This window comes from Podarcis vaucheri (genome assembly GCF_965113315.1).
Source record: "Podarcis vaucheri genome assembly, chromosome: 3".
Lineage (NCBI taxonomy): Eukaryota > Metazoa > Chordata > Lepidosauria > Squamata > Lacertidae > Podarcis > Podarcis vaucheri.
The window spans coordinates 54,861,391-54,881,105 of NC_138761.1; the positions used below are offsets into that span (position 1 = coordinate 54,861,391).

General features: G+C 41.0%; 1 protein-coding gene across 3 annotated transcripts in view; it reads left to right on the forward strand.

Moving 5' to 3' along the window:
• PRKN (parkin RBR E3 ubiquitin protein ligase) overlaps window positions 1-19,715 on the forward strand; it is a 634,267-nt gene that overhangs the window by 559,280 nt on the left and 55,272 nt on the right. The gene's annotated exons all lie outside the window — the stretch shown is intronic.

A 19,715-nucleotide genomic window follows, 5' to 3' on the forward strand; every position in this document is an offset into this window, starting at 1 on the left:
CTGCATTGCACAAATGATATTGCAATATTTTCCTTGTTTTGCATTATTAAGAAAGAGAAGGGAAAGTGGAAAAGAGAAAAAGATTAGATGTGTATGATTAAATTAAAAGCTGGTCCTGTAAGGTAAAGGTAAAGGACCCCCGGACGGTTAAGTCCAGTCGAATTTGATTATGGGGTGCTGCGCTAATCTCCACTTTCAGGCTGAGGGAGCTGGCATTTGTCCGCAGACAGCTTTTCCAGATCAGGTGGCCAGCATGACTGCTTCTTTCCACTGCAGTGGTACCTCTTTATCTACTTGCACTGGTATGCTTTCAAACTGCTAGGTTGGCAGGAGCTAGGACCCTGTTGCGTGGATTTGAACTGGTGACCTTACAACTGTGCTTGCTGTTTTCTCTCACACCTGGAGGGAGGAGGAAAGGAGAGGCATGTGCAGCCAAAAGGCTTTTACATACTTCAACTTATATGTGAGGACAAAAGACCATGATCAGTTGCATCTTAGGGTTGGTTTAGGCAAGTCTCACATGATCCTCTCCAGGAGTGCATAAAGCTGCTGATGGTCACATAGATTTACAATGAACATGGAAATATTGATTGTATGAACTGATGCCTCCAGGTGGGGAGGAGCACAGGGTCACTGTGAAGAGCAATCACAATTACAGGCAACAACCAACTTATGCACATCCAGTTGACATGCAACTACGCACCTATGCGTTGCGCTAAACCTGGAAGTGACTTTACAAATGGGGAAAACGGCCCTAAAGGAGCCCAGAAAGGGCAAAAAGGCACAAAAACAATCCCATGAGCCTTTGCAAGTATAATTCCACAAGCCTTGCACCAACTGTTGAGGCCTTTGGAGAGTTGGAGTTGGAATAAGGAGGTTTGGAGGGAGCAATTGTGGTGGAGTTTGGCAGGGTTTGGCATCTGGTAAGTGCTGCTGGCTTTTTAGGGGTTTCCAGAGGTTTAGATGGTGTTTACAGGCTTTTACACTGGTGTTTCAAATATACGCAATTTCATTTAAACGTGTGGTGCCTTGGAACATAACCCCCATGTAAATGGGGAATTGCCTGTAGTGCAGAAATGTACACAGTGGTGATTATCCAAATCATAGAGGTCACCCATACAGCCCTTCATTTCCTAAATTTAGGAAATGTTTTTATTTATTATGAAAGATAATGGGACAGAGCAACAGTAATGTAAGTAATTCATAATATAGTGATAATGTATGTAGAGATTAATTCCCTATGGGATTGTGAATTTTCATCTTGTTTTAAAAACTTGTTCCTAACACTATGTGGCTGTTCTTTCCTGAGATCCTCAAGGACTCTGGGCAGAAGGAAACTGTAATTCAGATTTGTAGCTAACGTAAAGGTGATAGGAGGGCACAACCAAACACAGTATACATAGAAAGGAGACTGAACTGCATTAGAGAAACATGAGCAAAGCAATAACATAGGAATATATAATGTGTAAACACTGCTATAGAAGGTCAGCTACAACAAATGGATTTCTTTTAAGTATGGAATACACATTCACCAATGGCTGTATTCCTGATAAAGATATAAAATGAGAGTTACAATTCCTATAAAGGTTAGGAGATAGTAAATTATATGCCAGTGTACCATGGAGTCCAAACAAATACCAAGAAAAAGATACAAGTCTTTGAATGTTATTGTTACAAGCAATAGATAAGTATTTGAGCAGCATAAAGAATCACTAACTATTGGGGGCCACTAGGGGCGCATTGGAAGATGGCCGACAATACCATCTCTCCGACCCACACGGGGTAATTAAGAGGCTGTTATGGGAGTAGGCAGCCTCCCTTGTTGCCCCAAGGGAATGGGGAACACTGCCCTTGCCTGCTGTGCCCATAAATCACCCCCAAATTCGAAAGAAGGGGGTGAGGGCACTAGGCAGAATGCCCCCGTGTGGACGCTGTCTCTGATCGCGCACTTGCTGCAGCAATTTGGAATAATTAATTACAAAAGAAGCAAATGCACATATTTCAAGTGAAGAAGGGGAGTGAAGTCTGCTAATTTAAGTGACCTCTGCGAAAGAAGATGATGGGTTGGAGAAACAGGAATATTTTGCGATGAAGATACACCAAAGGCTGGGTATGTCGGCAACGGGACTGAATGGGGGGGGGAGAGACCTTTTTTACTTTCCTTTTATGTGATTACTAAGAACCCCTCCTCATTAGAACCGTCGGTTGAACTGACCCAAGCAGGATGATTAAGGTCTGTGTGGAGATAAACTTTAACCAAAAGTATGCTTTATGGAGATCAAGAAGCAATAAGAGCTTTTGGAATGGCGCAGCAATTAATTCAGAGTCGCCATCTTGCTAAAGGATTTATAGCCGGGAGGAGGAACGGACTTGTTTTCAGACTGCATTCCTGGTGAATCTCCTCAGAGGTTTTGAGAAAGGAGGCAGATTGGTGAAGATTAATGACGCTAAGACTGTTTTGATGTATGGAAGTGATGTTATATGGAAAACGTCTGGATATGGCTACTGGATAAAAAAAATAATATCCACGCAGGATTACAAACTGTTTTAACCAGCTTGTGGGACTATCAGAGGTCACAAAGAGAAAGGAAAAACATATGAAAATAACAACAAGAGATGTGGAAAAACAATAAGAAAGGACTGGACAGTACTGTGCACATCATATGGTTAGATTTGTGGACATTAAAACAGCAGCAAGAAGCAAGAAGTTGATTGGATCCCCTTCGGAACTTGAAATATGGGTACCCCCAACAAAAATTTAAAATTCGGCTGTGTAATTTGGAATTTATGTAATTTGGTTTGATTTGATGTGATTGATCGGTTAATAAAAATTATTCTTAAAAAAAAAAAGAATCACTAACTATTGCTTGGCATTGTATACCAGTTTTGTATGTGCAGAGAAATGCTTTTATATTTGTACTTGTGCGTTCTAAACTATAGTCCAAAGTTTTACAGTTTTATCTCCATCTGCCGTTTCTGAGAGGTAGGCCCCAAAGGGTGTGGAATATAAGCCAAACAAAAGTCTCATGAACAGGGGAGATGGAAAAGGTGCTGTCAGACCATGGGACTGTCCCTAATCAATGGGGAAATAGTTGGTTTGAGGGCAGGGAAATGTAGTATCTGGGAAACTGAAGGAGTTTTATATTAAAAGATTTATGTTCTAGCCTTAAAAATGAATGCTATCAGGGTGGCTAAGCAGTAAAAATGAAGTCCAAACAATCAACAGTAAAATGAAAAAAGTTAAAACACAACAGGTTTAAAAGCAAAGCACCAGATAAAATCAGTTTCAGATAACATTTAAAAGAGAAATGATTATTATGTGGAATAAGAACAGCTGTATATTTTTTGAATTGATTGTCAGAAAAGCTCTTTTAAGGTCAATCCAAGAAGAAAAAGGGAAGTAAGACATGAAGTGCTTTATGGTGACTCTCCAAAAATTTAAAAATGAAATAAAAACTGTGGCTCTTGCTCAGATTTAAATTTGTTGCAAACATAGCATGGCAATTTGTATTTATTGCTATTTAATCATGGGAGAAAGAAAAAAATGGGTTCAGAATACTAATTGTGGTGGGCTACATGAAAGAAAATTGTGCTGTTTACCCATAAGGTTAACAATATGTGAATCTTTTTCTCCTGAAAATGTTTTCAGTTACAAAAAAAATTAACATAGAAAAAGAGTGCATTTTGGAAAAAGAAAAACAAAGTGATGAAAATGGTGGATGCACCTTTTTACTTCTCACTCTCAGGAATACACATTAAATGCTGAACAATTACATTTGCAAGCATGCCTACTTGTTCATGTAAATAACCATGCAATTATGCTGTGTTTGTCTTTTGTACCATGGAAACTACAGGATCTCAGAAGAACTTTGGTGGAAAAATAAAAATTGAACCTACCAAGTTTTAAAATTATAACAATAAAGTAGATGAGCAAGTTGTAACACATGGAGCTTAGATTCAGACACATCCATCTCTTTCTCAGTACATGTGAAAGTAAGGGAAAGCTAGGAAAGTTTTCCAGATTCATAATGAATTCTCAATATGATAAGTTCTTAAAAGAATACAAGTTCACACCATTTAAAATGGATTGCTAATTTTCTTTCTGTGTAATGTGTTTTAGAGGGGTGGCTTTTGTGTAACCAGCTGGCTATAGGACTTTGTTAAGAACTTTGCTTAAGAAGGGGACACTAGGGGCGCATCGGAAGATGGCTGACAATAACATCTCTCTGACCCACACGAGGTAATTAGGAGGCTGTGATGGGAGTAAATAGCCTCCCTACACCCCCCCAAGGTTGTTGGGGGGGCTGCCCTTGCCTGCTGTACCCTACACCACCCCCAAATTTGTGGGGATGGGGGCAGTAGGCAGAAAGCCCTCCTGTGGATCTCCATGCTCCTGGACGCTGTCTCTGCAACAACTTCAAAACAAACAATTAGGAGGAAGTGAATGCACATATTTCAAGGAAGGAGGGGGAGTAAAGACTGCTAACTGAAGAGGTCTCTGATAAACAAGACGGGTTGGAAGAATAAGAATAAATCATGAGAAGATCACCAAGGCTCGGTATGGCAAAGGGACTGGATGGAGGAGGGGGAAAAAACTTTCCTTTCTTTCCTCTAGTCTATGTGATTAACCAAGAAACCCCCCCCCCCCCCCAAGTCAGAAATGCCGTTTTAATGACTTAAGCTGTGGATTTATGACTGTGTGGAGATAATTTCCTAACCAAAGCATGTTTCAAGAAGATCGCGGAAAGTATAAGAGCTTTGGAATGATGCAGTTGAAAATAGCGTCGCCATGTTGGCAAGTTCTGTCGGAGGACTTAAGTCTGGGAGGAGGAACAGAGCTGTTTTTATACTGTGGGTGAGACTCCTCAGAGGGACTTAAGAGTGACAGATTTGCGAGATTAATAATGGAAAGAGCGATGGTATTTATGAAAGTGATGATATGTGGAAACCATCTTGATATGAGGATTGGACAAATGGAAAAATTCACACAGGATTATAATTGGTGTTTATCTGCTTAAGGAGATTATCAGAAGAGATCATAAAGAAAAAAAGAAAAAATATACGAACGAGATGAGATGTGGAAACAGCAAGATAAGACTGGATAGAATTATGAACTTTATGAACTTTATTTGGACTGATTTGGATATTAACGCAGTAGCAAGATGACGATCGGAATCCCCCTTCGGAACTTGAAATATGGGTCCCCTCAACAAAAATTTAAAATTCGGCTTTGTAATTCGGAATTTATGTGATGTGATTTGATTTGATTTAATTGGTCAGCTAATAAAAATTATTTTTTTTAAAAAAGAACTTTGCTTCAGGATGAGAACAGAAATCATGTGGCGGCGGCACGGTGGCGGCGGGAGGCCCCATTAGCTAAAGTGGTGCTTCAGGTTAAGAACAGTTTCAGGTTAAGAATGGACATCCAGAACGAATTAAGTTCTTAATCCGAGGTACCACTGTATATAACTCCTTTAAGAGGGGGACCCTAGAATTGCCTCCACAGGGGGGTGAGTCACGACTTCATGCCCCTCCAAAAGGCAAGAAAAGACTAAAGGATTCCACCCAAGGCCATAACCGCCACAGTTGTGATGAATTGCTATGGGGAAGACAAAACCTGCCAATGCAGGAAAATTTCTCGGTCCTTCAACAGCAACCAGTCAAAGACCGTAGCAGCGCCTGCTAAACAGGAAGAAAAAGTTAACCTGCAAACAAGAAACATTAAATAAAGGGGGGTAGGGAGGGTGAATCTCCAGAGCCGACTGCCTGGCTATTGTCGACTCCACCCCCTATTTATAAATAGTGCTGTCCCCACCTCCCAGCAAGAAACTTGATTACTGAGGCTGAGCGTGAACCTCCAAAAATTAACACTGAGAGGCAAGCCAGCTCCTGTTTGCCAGTAAGCTCCCTGGGAACTGTAGCACCGCGCGCGATTCCGCAAAGGGCACCCGCAATGTAAAGTGTGAGTGCTCCTTAATGAAAGCCTATCCTGAGCGGATCCAAATGTGATTCAAACTCCAAAACTAGTTGAATACTCTTTAGAATTAGCTCACACAGTACTGTGCACTAGATGTCCCTGGATGTAAATTGTCCCACAAATGTCCCTGGATGTACATTGATGGCTGGGGACACAGTATCTATGATTGCCCACAACATATAAATAGGTTTGGGGAATTATGGTTAGTTCTAGAAGTGGTTAGATGACTCTCAAACATGTTTTGATGCTGGCTAGTTTTAACCAACCACAGTTAGAAGGAAGTGTTTTATTAATTGAGTGGGGGAAATCAGATGCAGTTTAAAGCAAATTTTCATTTTGAAAAGATTCATACTGCAGATTTTTATTGTACGTAACTGTCTCATGAAAATCTTGGCTGTACTGGGTATAGATTCTCAGCAGAATAGAAAATTTCTGTGTGAGCAGTGATGAGGCACTCACGAAAGCTGGCTTGAATTTATCAGCTTTCACATAGGATAGAGGTCCTCTGATCAAGCAAAGTAATTTATGGTAGTCCATTACTGCCTGGAAAACAACATTCTCACGTTTGATGCCCACGTTTTGTTACTTTGTTGGTACCAAACCAGGAAATTACAGATATCTTGTGAGATTATAGCACCATGCTGTATATCTCAAGCTAAGAATCCACAATATAAACATTTTGAGACCAAAATACTTAAATCTGTCATTTGCACTGCAGCTTCTACATAAGGCAACTAGCAATTTTGGAGAAATTCCTTGTAGAGCACACTCTGTTTTTATACAATTTGCACCATATGACTCTGGCTGCTGATTTTTCCTGTCATTGGTCTTTCTATTTTCTGCCTGGCCTACTCATTTCACTCCATTTGACAAGCCATTCACATCAGCTGCCAAGGGGGCAAAGGGAATTGTAAGCATTTGTCAATGAAAGGAAGAGGGAATTCTGTAGAGAACAAATAAAAATTACCCAGTAGGCATTAGTGCCTCAGCCTTTAACAAGGGTATTCTTTTTTCAGGTTCCCAAAGGATCATTTGAAGCTGCTGGCAAGCTTACATATCTTCACAGAAATGTCTAATTAGTCTCATTTAAAATAAATCATTGATGTTCTACAATTCACATTGTACAGTGGTAATCCTTTTCTTAATTCAGATTGTACGATATGATATCAGGAACATTAAGTCTATAGGAAGTGCCTTTCATTGGTCAGTGAATGTACATAGTCTAGATAGAAATCTCATATCGCAAAGCACCATCAGGTGTCCCTCATTTACAAATGAAAGATATTGAAGTGCTTATCAGCAGCAAAATACTGATAGAAAACCCATGGGAGGCAAGTGGTTTTTTAAAGAGAGCTCCTAATCTAATGGGGGTTGAGCGGGTGGCGCTGTGGGTTAAAGCCTCAGCGCCTAGGGCTTGCCGATCGAAAGGTCGGCAGTTCGAATCCCCGCGGCGGGGTGCGCTCCCGCTGCTCAGTCCCAGCGCCTGCCAACCTAGCAGTTCGAAAGCACCCCCGGGTGCAAGTAGATAAATAGGTACCGCTCACCAGCGGGAAGGTAAACGGCGTTCCGTGTGCTGCGCTGGCTCACCAGATGCAGCTTGTCACGCTGGCCATGTGACCCGGAAGTGTCTGCGGACAGCGCTGGCCCCCGGCCAATAGATGTGAGATGGGCGCACAAACCCCAGAGTCTGTCAAGACTGGCCCGTTCGGGCAGGGGTACCTTTACCTTTACCTTACCTAATCTAATCTGGCTAACATTTACATTAGGGACAAAGGAAGTTTGACCCTAAGGGAAGTGTAGTTTGTTTGTTATTTTGGTCCTCCTTGATGCTGGGATGCTGGAATAACTCATTTAAGTACTAGTGATACTTTTGACAATAGCTCTGGTCATTATTTTATTGTGCATATATGTGTGTGTGGCAGGAAAGACAAATAAAACAATATTAAAATTTGATTGTTATTTTTTAAAGTTCTGTTTAGTATCCAGTCCTCTTACAGACTTTGGATGTTTCCATGCATCATGTGTGCTGAGGGGCCACATTGATTTCCTAATGTTCCTTGAATGGGGGATAATGGCTGGAGATCTCTCTTCCCTGCTTTTGGAAAGTTTAAATGGAAGAGACCGATAAACAGTTTTTTGGTTTGAATTGTCCCATGATTTCCATCGGGTTTTCTGCGGCTAGACAGTAGTAAACAGTGGCTCTTCCCAGGAAAAGCAGCGAGACAAAAGAAAATCCTCTTGGACCTCAGCCAGAAATCACAAGACAAATGGAAGGAAACATGGGACAAATGGAGATGTGGATGAGCACTTAGTCAAATAGAAAGGTGGGTGTTTTTGAACTGGAGTTCACTGGGCTACGAAGCAGCCAGAGTGAGGTAGTGGGGGTCCAGAAAATTTCTGTCTTTAGGATCTGCAGCTTTGCTATTTGCTGTGGGAGTCTATTATTCCATTATGCCATGTTTCCTTTTTAACAGCTGAATTTCTTCTGCCTACATCCAAGGCCTTGGAGGCTTATGTTAGCAGTATCTTCTAGTTCTTTTCCAAAGCCCAATATTTTTTGCTTGAAATCGGGAGACCTGCTCCTTGCTTATGCTGACTTCACTCACTGTGAGCATGTTGGTGTTTTCTGGGGCCTGGGTGCCATGTTGTCCATCTGCATTTATATACAACCACTAGGTTCTCCCTCCCTATGGGCCTGGAATAGGTTGTTAAAGCACTTTCTTCATCTCTTGAGAGGCCAGGTGCATTCCTTAAGTAACTACCTGTTGTTTGATTCAGTGTGCAGATTATGGTATCCAATGAGGGTTTCTTCCCTCCGAGAGGCTGAAGAGCTCCGAAGATAGGCAGTCATTTTGTAGCCTTGGTAGCCGCACTCCCATTTTTTTTATCATTTTAATTGCCTTTTGCATTTCCTTAAATATATTCTGTGGAAGTCTTATTTGACAGGTGTCTTGGAAATAGAAAGCTGAAGGATGCTATAGCAAAATCTTTAGCGTACTACCTGAGAAGCCTGGAGTGTTGAACTCACTTCACCTCTCTCATCCTCTTTTCTGTCTGCTTGCCCTGCTAATCTTCAACAGGTGTCATAACTGTTGACATCTAGACACCTGAGGCAAAATAACCTTCGTCACAACAAAAGGATCATTTGAAGTTATTGCATACGATTGCACACACAGAACTTTCAAGCAATAGCGTTTCATCTTTTTCTCTTTTTTTGCTGAGAAATTCAACCCTGTGCTTCATTTTTAAGGGTTAGAATGTAGGTAACATTTTAAATGGTCTCCAAAAGAACCTTCCTTACACTCTTGCGAAAATCTATTTAAATCTTTTTATCCAGCCCTTTCAAGGCTCCTAAAGTTTCCTGATTTCAAATTTAAATTCAAAGAATATTAAAGTCAGCTTCATGATAATGACAATAAATATAGCCCTAAAGGCAAGGAAATTGATCAATTACTTTAGAACAGGCATGTCCAAAGTACATTTTGGGGGCCTAATCTGGCCCCTGCAGCAGTTCATTTCTTGGGGGGAAATCCTATAAAAAAGCTCAACAACTTTGGTCGGCTCTCACGCATGTTCACTTCATCAAATCTGGCCCTCTTTGAAAAAAGTTTGGGCACCCCTGCTTTAGAACCTACTGATGCAGCCAGTCTCTTTTACTCTTACAGCTCACCAACTCTCCACTTGCTGCCATTAACTGTGATGGCCACAGCCTGCGATGGCATGGAGGCCTACATTCCACACAGCTATGGGTTGATTCTGTACTTTGAGATCTGTGGGCAAGATTTACTAAATTAACAGGAACGTAACATTTTGACATGTTACATTTCTACACCATGTTTGTTCAGAACATACTGATGGGTAAAATACATTCCCCACTTTTTAATTGTGCTCTGTTAAACCAAAATATTCTGTGTATGTGTGTGTGTGTGTGTGTGTGTGTGTGTGAGAGAGAGAGAGAGAGAGAGAATGAGAGAAAGCAGAATATATCTTCTCCCCAGTCCAGTTATGAGCCAGATCAGATTCCATCATACCCAGTGACATTACAGGAAGCCAAAAAAGTTATGCTTCCTCTGTCATTCTCTTCTCTTCCACTCACTCACCTGTTTGCCTCCACCTGGGAATCCATGGCTTACCAACAAAGCAGTGCCAAGTGCCAGGTACTGGGAAGAAGAGAGAAGGGAAGACTTCCCTATCTTGCTCGGTTCTGTCTCTGGAGCAGCAGCAAGATAAGCAGAATGTGAGGTTCATAAATGAAGGATCTGAAGGCAATCTGCTGTCTAGGAGTGAGGAGGTAACTGAGGGGTCATAATGCTCACTTCACACTTGATTATGAGCCACTCAGCTTTTGGGTCAATCATAACAGAGGTTTGTATTTTCAGCAAAGAAATACTATTGCCAGTCTTGGAATGTAACTGGAAAGGGAGACTTCTGTGAGTGCTTGAAAGGGAAGTTGGCTGTATAGAAGCAGATATTAGAATATTGTGTCTGGATAGATTCAAGGAAAATCCATACTTAGTTTCACCCTCACCTTTTTTTGTACAAGAAATGCAGTGAATTGATATATAATAGCATTTTAACACAAATCAACATGAAAGAGTGGCTGTCACACAGGAGCTCTTAAGACAAGTTAAGAGTTGTGGCAGGCTCATAATACTACAGTGTTTCAAGGGATTCACATATTGTTACTAAAGTGAAGACTGATGATGTTCCAGGAGCTGGTGGCTAGAAGCAGCTTCTCTGACCTAAGTGCATGCTGTGTCTGATAGGATCTTGCGGAGAGCATCTTTGGGCTATTTTAGTCTTGCTGAGATGACTTCCAAACTTAACATTAATCTTCAAGCTAACAGCCAAAATGCATCTTTATCAAGTTCATATGACCAAATTTCATTTTTAGTTGCCATTTTAAAAAGCCTTATAATTTATTTGTGTTTATAATTTCCTACATAAGATAATTGAACAATGTCATCAGACTTGTTCATATGTGACCCAAATGCCTAGGTTGTCTTTCCGGTTGAGTGCAGTACTGAATCTTGGGCTTATGAACCATCCTCCACTGTGGTGAGAACTCAGAGATCCAGCACACATATGATTGGTCAAAATTCTCAAAGCATTTTGTCCACATCCCTGGGCAATGTCACCAGAAACTGATCCAAGGAATATAGCCCAGTGTCAGTGCTGTACTAAAACCAATTGCCTACAAACACTTACTGTATGTATTTTTGGAAACCTGTCACAACAAGCAACCAAATTATCTGCTTGTCCCTGTTCTCCATGCTCTAGTAGACTGGGCTCTTCTGTGGGTGCTGTAGTTTGGCATTAAATGTGTGGTGGTGTGTCTAGATAGTCTACTTCCAACTTCCCTTATAGAGAAATCGCAAGAATTTGCACTCTGTTTACTATAAGCATCAGTGATGTTCCCTCCCTCATATCTTTAGTGCCAAATCACAGCTCTTATATTCTGGTTTGTTGCTTGCAACCAGATTCTTTTCTTCTTCTTCTACAGTCTGAGTAAGATGAATTATCCTATTAAATTGTGTTTTTATGAAAGTGAAGTTGCTTTATTGTTTGTCAGAGATCATGCTAGTAATTAACTTCAAACAACAAGAAATGTCAGTGGTCCCAGTGGGAACTCTTCAAAGTATGTTTTTCAAGATGTGGTGATAATTGTCTATCCTTCATGTACTAGTTCTTAAAGGATCTACCAAAGTTAGGGTGGAAAATCTTGTCTGCTAATAGAATGCTGGATCTGATTTGATAAATTCTACAGCAATTAAATTGGTTCTAATAGCATGCCAGCATATTAATGTTATACAAAAATGCTGTATAGTTGTATAGACAGACAAAATCCTATCTTCCATAATGCAACATGTTATCTGATGGGCATTGTCTATTGGGTATAAGAATTAGTGACCTTCAGCAATTTTGTACTAATGTATTGGTATTAAGCATAGTATTATGGTAGTATAAAAACTATATTGTGGGTTAGAACCAAAATTGTCCCACGCGTCAACAGAAGGAATACTGTGATTATGAGAGCCTTTGATCCAGGATATGCTCTTGAGGAAGGGGAGCAGAAGGGGCCCTCCCTTCTGCAGACCCCATACAATTTCTTGCTGTTCTGGGGGATCCCCTAACCATCCAGAGCAGGTTTTCAGGGGCACAGAAGGCTAGACGTTGGAGAGGGTATTGGGAAAAATGGCATCCATTTCCATTGGCAAGAGTTTATGTGGGATTCCAATGGCTGGAGAAGTCTGTGGCTGAATGGCTCCCTTTATCATCAGAAACAGACTTCCTCATAATGTTGACCATCTCTAGAGTGAAAAAGCTAGTTTGGTCCTCATTCTCACTACAGTGTTGATAAAGTTGCTACTTCTGGCATGAACCCATATGCTTTAGGAACTATAATAACTATAGCTGTGCAGTGAATTCATTTCATATAAGCCACTTTGCAGTTGTAAATCAGAAATAATTAAACTAGATTTGAACCCATTACCAAGTTGTGACAAGCTCCATTATTGATTCCACCATCCAGTTAGATTCCATCTGTGACATATACCGGGGGGGGGGGGGCTTTGAGATATCAATCACTTTCCTTCTCAAATATGCGGGTAAAACATTTTTTCAGAAGTTTTTTTTAAAAAAATCTTGATGAATAAAGGCTTTGATATATTTGTGATAGCGATCTTCCACTATTTAACCCTGAGGGAAGATTTTCTGAGCTTTTTCTTGACTTGGTTAAATTCAAAACAAAAAACAAACAAAATCTCAACAGCATCCCTGTTATAAAGGCACCCAGTTCTCTATTTCACAGATGGATATTGCTGGTTTATCATGGAAACTCTAAAATAAAGATGATTGATTATGATGGCACACAAAGTGCATGAAAGCACCTTGCCAGCTTTAGTGATCATTAACATATAATCTGAAAAAAATGATGCTGTACATTTGTATACCTTTAGCTGTTTAATGAAATCTGAGGTGGATGGTCTCTGGGGTTTTCATCTGATAAATATAATATGCTCCCCAGTCTCTCATGGAAATCATAAAATTGGTGCATTTTTAGATTTGTTGTGTTCTCACAGCCAACATTTTGGTTGCAGAATCAAAATTCAGATGCCACTTACACTTGTGACTGAACCCATTGTGAGATATTTATATTTTTAAAAACCCTCACCATTATGTAACAATGTGTGGTCATTTTCGAAACCAGCCAAATGGAAGAATGCAGGTCTGTATAAAAACAGACCAATGTCCCAGAAATATATGCAAATTTTAAGCAAACTCCATTGATTACTGAAAGTTGAAATAAAATCACCCATGAATAACAGTATTATCAGTTTGGTGGTAAGTCACTTTTCCTTGGGGCAAGTTAAAGTGATTAACACATTTAATCAGCTAACTGGTTCTGAAATGAAATGAGATTTTTTTTTGGTAAAATGATGCTGGTAGATCTGCTTGAAGACTTGTATTTTTCCCTCTGTCTTGTTGTAGAATTGTGTTGAACCATGGGTGAACTGTTCATCTTGGTGGTGAAGATAACCCCACAATTAATTGGCAGTGGTTGACATATGCCGTTTTGTGTATAAAGATTGTATATTTGCTTGGTTGCGGACAAGCCATCTCCTTGCTCCTGTGTCTGTTCCACATGTGCAAAAGGCTATGGGACCTGGCATAAGTCTACAGCTTTCTTAATAAAGCTCTAGAAAGGATCACTCTGGCATCTTTGACATCCTTCTTGGGCATACCTTTGGGTCTATGGTTCAGGACAAGAATACTTTTAAATAGTACCTTGAAACTCTTTCATACCTTGTTATAGTGCTACAAGAACCACAAAGTTGATGCCCACATATCATATACCCAGATGCACTTGCCACACAGACAGCCTCTATTACAGATATTCTTTGCATGTAAGCTCTTGCTGAAATCAGTTATTAGTTTGGATCAGAGATGTGGGGCAGCTGCGATCCAATGCATACATGAACTCTAGTGTTATTCAGTGCTTCTAGCAGGGATGGGTAGTGGCAAAGAATTCTTACCATTTCCGTTCATTCCCGTTCCATCTTTCAAAAGTCATGCCCAGCTATTGGCACATGACACTCCCGAATAACAAAATATTAATTAACAATTCCATCGACTCTACATGCAAACTATAAGTAGCAAAGGAGCTTTCACAAGTCAATTCCCAGCTGGATAAAATACTTGTTTTACAGCAAACTGAACTCTGAAACTACCAGTCCTTGTCTACGTTAGTGATATGCAAGATCCAAAATTGCTTCATTCCGTTATGCTGGGGACAAAATGAGCTTGTGTCCAGTGTTTTCTTCTTTTCTTGTGGCTCATTTATCCTTTGCCTCAACAATGAACTGGGGGCAAAAATCTCTGCTCATGCGAAGTCTTACCATTTCAGGCCATTGGTCCATCTGGCCCAGTATTGTCAACACTCATTAGTGGCAGCTCTCCAGGGTTTCAGGCAGGGTTTCTTCCAGCCCCTCAAGATGCCTGGATTGAACCATTGACCTTCTGCATGCAGAGCACTGAGCTGTGTTCCTTCCCTAGCTGCATCCCTCCCCACCACTTACTTTGTGGCATCATTTGAAGAAATCCAAAAGCCCAGTCCATTAATTTATTTCAGATATTTGTCAACAGTCGTGTCATAGCAGTTTACTTTCCAGCTGCTGTGATAAGGAAGCTCTTCCTCTGTAGAAAACAGTCACTTTGTTCTGGCAAATAATATGGGGAGAATCATTCGGGACCCCTAACTGTAACTTGGTGGGAAATGTAAACTTTTTCTTCCCACCTGTCATATACAAAATGACATAAAAATACTCCCCACTAAGAACTGTACTTACGAGCTGTACTCTGCAAAGCAGATGGGAAATGATGATAATGATGTGGCGCCAGCTTGAAGATATGAAAGGATCGAAGAATGATGGGTGTACTCCATGTTATATAGGGTGTTCATTCATTCCAGAACAAAAGAAGAAAATGAACCAAATGGGTCCAGTTCAGTTCCAGTTATATTTATTCTTAACAGTGAATGTAGAGAGAAACAAATGGTGACTCTGATTCATATCCATTTGTTCCTCACTCACAGGGCTTTCTTTTCCAGTCAGAACTGACCAGAAATCAGTTCCGGCACCTCTCAGGTGGGCGCCATTGCCATTCTAAGAGAATGAGGGAGGTGTTCATGGTGAGTTACGGCACCTCTTTTTCTAGAAAAATAGCACTGCTCATTCACACCCATTTAGAGTGGCTGAAGGGTCTTATTTAATCTCTGATGGTGTCAGCAGGAAGTGAATTGGTGGCTGCTGCTGGTGGTAGACATTTCTCCCAGAATTCCAAAGAAGAAATAGCTGCTGCTGGTGGTGCCACTATTCCCCCTTTAGAATGTCTTCAAATGGTGCAATATCTCAGGCATCCTGTGTGGAACATGGCAGCTACCAGTGGGCTGCTGGTCAGCTCAGTTGTCACAGCGTCAAAAAGTGAAAAACCGGTAACAAATGTGAGTAATAAAATGGAGTTGAAACAAGGTACTGAAATATATTACATTTGAACCAGTGTATACTGAAAGTGATGAGGGTTTGGGGGGTTTTAAATTAACAAAAAATAAATTAAATAACAAATGGGAGGGATGTCTTGCACATTCCTCCTTTGAAATTAAGATGAAACTATCTAAGGTTGACAGACATCTATGGCAGAGGATAAACAATGTTCAGAGGTCCAATAATAATTCAAACCTCTCTTGTCAGAACGGTGGATTATTCAAATTTATTCTAAAGCCACTTGGGTTAAATCATGCTGCCAGAGCCATGCATGCCTAATATTTGAGCACGGACCTTTTAGGACTGAGAGGCAGCACAGCACAGCTTACTCGTCCTACCTGCCAATGCCCAGGAGACTCCTATCGCTACATTGGTGTGGGGCTTTCTTGAGCACTGTCATAGCTATGCATATCTCTGGGACTGGCATATCAGAAAGTTGGCATATTTTCAAATAAATCATTTGTCAAATATTCCGGACAAACTCACAAATGCTTTGCAACATTGCTTCATATCAGGGACTCAGGGACTCAATCTTCCTTTAAAGCCACCCTTATGGCCCTTGTCTCATTTTGCTCAGGAAACAAGAAACTGAATCCCTTGTTTGTTTGGGTTATACTCTCAATGTGCTCTCTTATTTCTCAAATACCAAAACACCCTCAATTCAACTGCACTATAAAGAAGATCCCTCTTGTTTCTTCAGCCAAGAAGGTCTTCAGTGTGTGGAAAACTGGCACTATTAAGGCCACTTCTGGTATGTAACAAATAACTCTGCAATGACTGATAACTTTATCGGACAAGTTTCCCCACAAATAATATCCCTTCCCCCCCCCAAAAAAAGCCAAAGCACATTATTGGATCCATGTGGCACTGAACGCCAAGGGGCTCCATATACATAGGGAAGGTCTGCATAATAATTGTATCTATATATGACCTTGCCTTTGAATGCATGAAGTCCCAGGTTCAGCTCTGGGCATCTTAACTATGAAAAAAAATGCCTTTCATGTGGCAAGCATAGGAGAAGCCCTTCAGAACCATATCTCTTTAGGGATGAGACTGGAGTTAGAGATCTAATATAAAGCAGCTTCTTGTACCCTTCATTGGAAGTCAGGGGCATTTCAGCATTGCATCTCAGCAGCAGGTTGGAATAGGTGACTTCTGTGGTCAGAAGATCACTGCTGGAACATAGCAAAACACCATCTAGTTCAGCATGTTCTCATGGTGTCCAGCCAGATGCCTCCTGAACCAAAGCTACTACATGGCAACATTTTGTTACAGATCCAGATTAACATTGCATTAAGCAATTGTTCCATCAGCACAAGGACTTCTCTTTGCATGATGGAACAATATTCCCCTCCCCTCTCCTCACTCCCCCCAATATTGTTCTGAGGTTCACCCCAGTCCGCTAGAGCAGATTTGAGGATGGCACGGAGGGGAAATCCTGTTGCATGGGTGGTAATCTTTATGCTAGAGCAACTGTTTCCAAATACTGCCTGTGATCATTATTATGATTCTATTTCCCAACAGTTGTGTTTCCTCATCTAACCGTGTGTGTGTGTGTGTGTGTGTGTACATGCAGACACTGGCTTCTGGGCCAGCTATGTTGAGGTAACAGAAGTAAGCTTGTGCTATTTCATTGCATGATCACCCTAAGCCACAGGTAAGGTTGTACCCTCCATTGATGAAGGGGACATTTGTCCCGGGTTCTGGCCCAGAAGAGTAAGGGTGCACAGCAAAAATCCTCAATGATTCTGCTGCTACAGGGAAACCGACTGGGGAAACGGCGGCAGTTGCGGATTTATTCCAGTCACCCACTTTTGTTCCTGTCATGGGGGATTGGGCCTGTCAGCCATTCAGCTAGATAATCCTCATGTGGTATACTCAGGGTGTTTTGCTGTGCTTGTGTATATGTATACCTAATATACATATATAATATGGCTTGAAATTGTACCCTCTTATAGCTGAAATGTGCCAAAAGGGCCACTGCTCTCTAATAATTAACTGCATTGGTTTATTGAGCGTTTCTGGCTTTTCTTCAGGTTACTTTGCTCTCTGGCATCATCCAAGTTAATTAACAGACAGGCCTAATGTGTTCCCCCCTCATTTTGTGCCTTGCCACTTAATTAGAGTTAAATGTGCAGTTTGTATTAGTCAGTTCACCTCGGCTTACCTAATGTTTTTCCTTCTTATAAGTTTACTCTTCAGTTTTTACATTTTGTCGGGAGGTTCCTCTGTTCAGTGGTGTGTATTCTTTAAACAAATCCAACAAAGCAAGAGCAGCTAGGCAGCATCCTCGCAGCTGATGTGAAACTGTGAAGCATGATTTCATTTCATTGTAATTATGGATTGCCCCAGTTAGAGTCAGGGAGGAGGGTGGTGGAGAGAATACACACGCTAATTCCTCTGTATTTCTAGCACTCTCAGAATTGATCACTGTGTGACTAATAAGCAGCTACCTGTGACACACTTCAGTGGGTCTTCTGCTGCTTGGCTCGGACAGCTTTTATACACAGTATCAGAACCATTGCTTCTCATAGTCGCCCTTAATCACTTCCTCCAAAGTGGAGAAAACTGTGGGAGATTTTCTTGAGCCCTCGCAGATTTGTTTTTCTTTTCTGCAAGCCAGAGAAGATTTAAAGTCTCATAGCTATTTTGTTTCTTCCGCATGACCAGATTTTCCGGGGGAAAGCATTTTTTCCCCTTCCCTGTGTAAGAAATGTAGTATGGCTAGAGTGTTGGTCTAGGATTGAGAAGGTACAAGTTCAAATCCTCAGTCAGCCAAAAAGCTCTCTGGGTGACTTTGAGCCAGTCACTGCGTCTTAGCTTAACCTATCTCATAAGATTGCTGTGATGATAAAACTGTTGGTTTCTGCTCTCTTCACTGTGCAGCAGAGTGCTTGTCACAAGACAATGTTTACATTCCACAGTCAGAGTACTGTTGGGTTTTCCCACGGGAATGGGAAGCTGGATGTGACGTACACTGGTTTCCTGTTTTTCACTGTTTTCTCTCGGTGTTCGTTATTCCGAGGAGAAGGACAGTTGCTTCTCTGCTCCAGCAGAGGCAAGATGCATGTTTGTAAATTCTCTACAATGAACTGAAAATAAAGCAACAAAAAGCATGTGGCACGTACTATTCGTCATTCCGTTGTGCAATAGGACTCTGCAATATCAACATTTTGGTTATGGGCCCAGAAAGACGTAAATCAAACTGAGGATCAAAGACTCCAGCGTTCGAGTCGGAATGCCGGCAGAGGTACAGAGGAACGGATCGCGTTATCTGCTCTGCGCGTCAAGTTTGATTGATGAAGGTATGTGCTCATGCTGCCCGGAGCAGCCTGGCAGCCTGCCAGCTCCTAGTTTATGGTTTTATGGCTGGACTTTGAACTTTTAAAGCCGTTTTGCCGTGTTACAGGCGAGGCTCTAAAGGCACAAGCTCACAGGCTTGGATGTCTGGGAAAACGAAAGTACTTTTACAAGTGCTTTTGGCTGAAGCTGCAGGACTGTGACGCAGCAGAAATGGCAAACGTAAGGCTGGTTGATGCTTTTGGGATTCCTAAGCTCAATAAGAATAACTACACGGAGTGGGTGCTATATGCAGAGGCAGTTCTGCGGAAAGAAGGTCTGTTTAATGTTATTACAGACAACCCCCCAGCTCCAGTTACAGCTGATTGGAATGCTAAGGATTCCAGAGCACGGGGAACGCTTACGTTGATAGTATCCCCAGAAGAGCTCTGTCTGTTGCGTGGAAAGACCACAGCCAGAGAAATTTGTTTTTTTTTTGTTTTTTTTATAATCATATTTATTAAAATTTCCAATAATAACAGAATAGGAAAATAAGAAAGATAAAGGAAAGAAAGAAAAAGAGAAACTAACTTAGACCCTTCTTTTCATAACCTTCTTTCTGGGACTTCCTCCTTCCCCTCCCGATTGTATTCCCCTTTATCTAAGTTGGTTCCACAAGTTCTCATCCCCAATTAAACCTAATATATTATACCCATAAACCAATTTAAATTTACACCATCTTAGCATCACTCCTCGTCTTATAATAGAACAAAATTTTCCCCAAGATCCGCTCTCATTTCTTCCACGAGTTCCCCCTTTCTAAAAAAAAAGAAAAAACAGAAACGTAAAATATCAAAGTTATAAAGAATATAAGATAGAAAGTATAGAGAAATTCAAAAAGTTGGTTACAAAGCCTT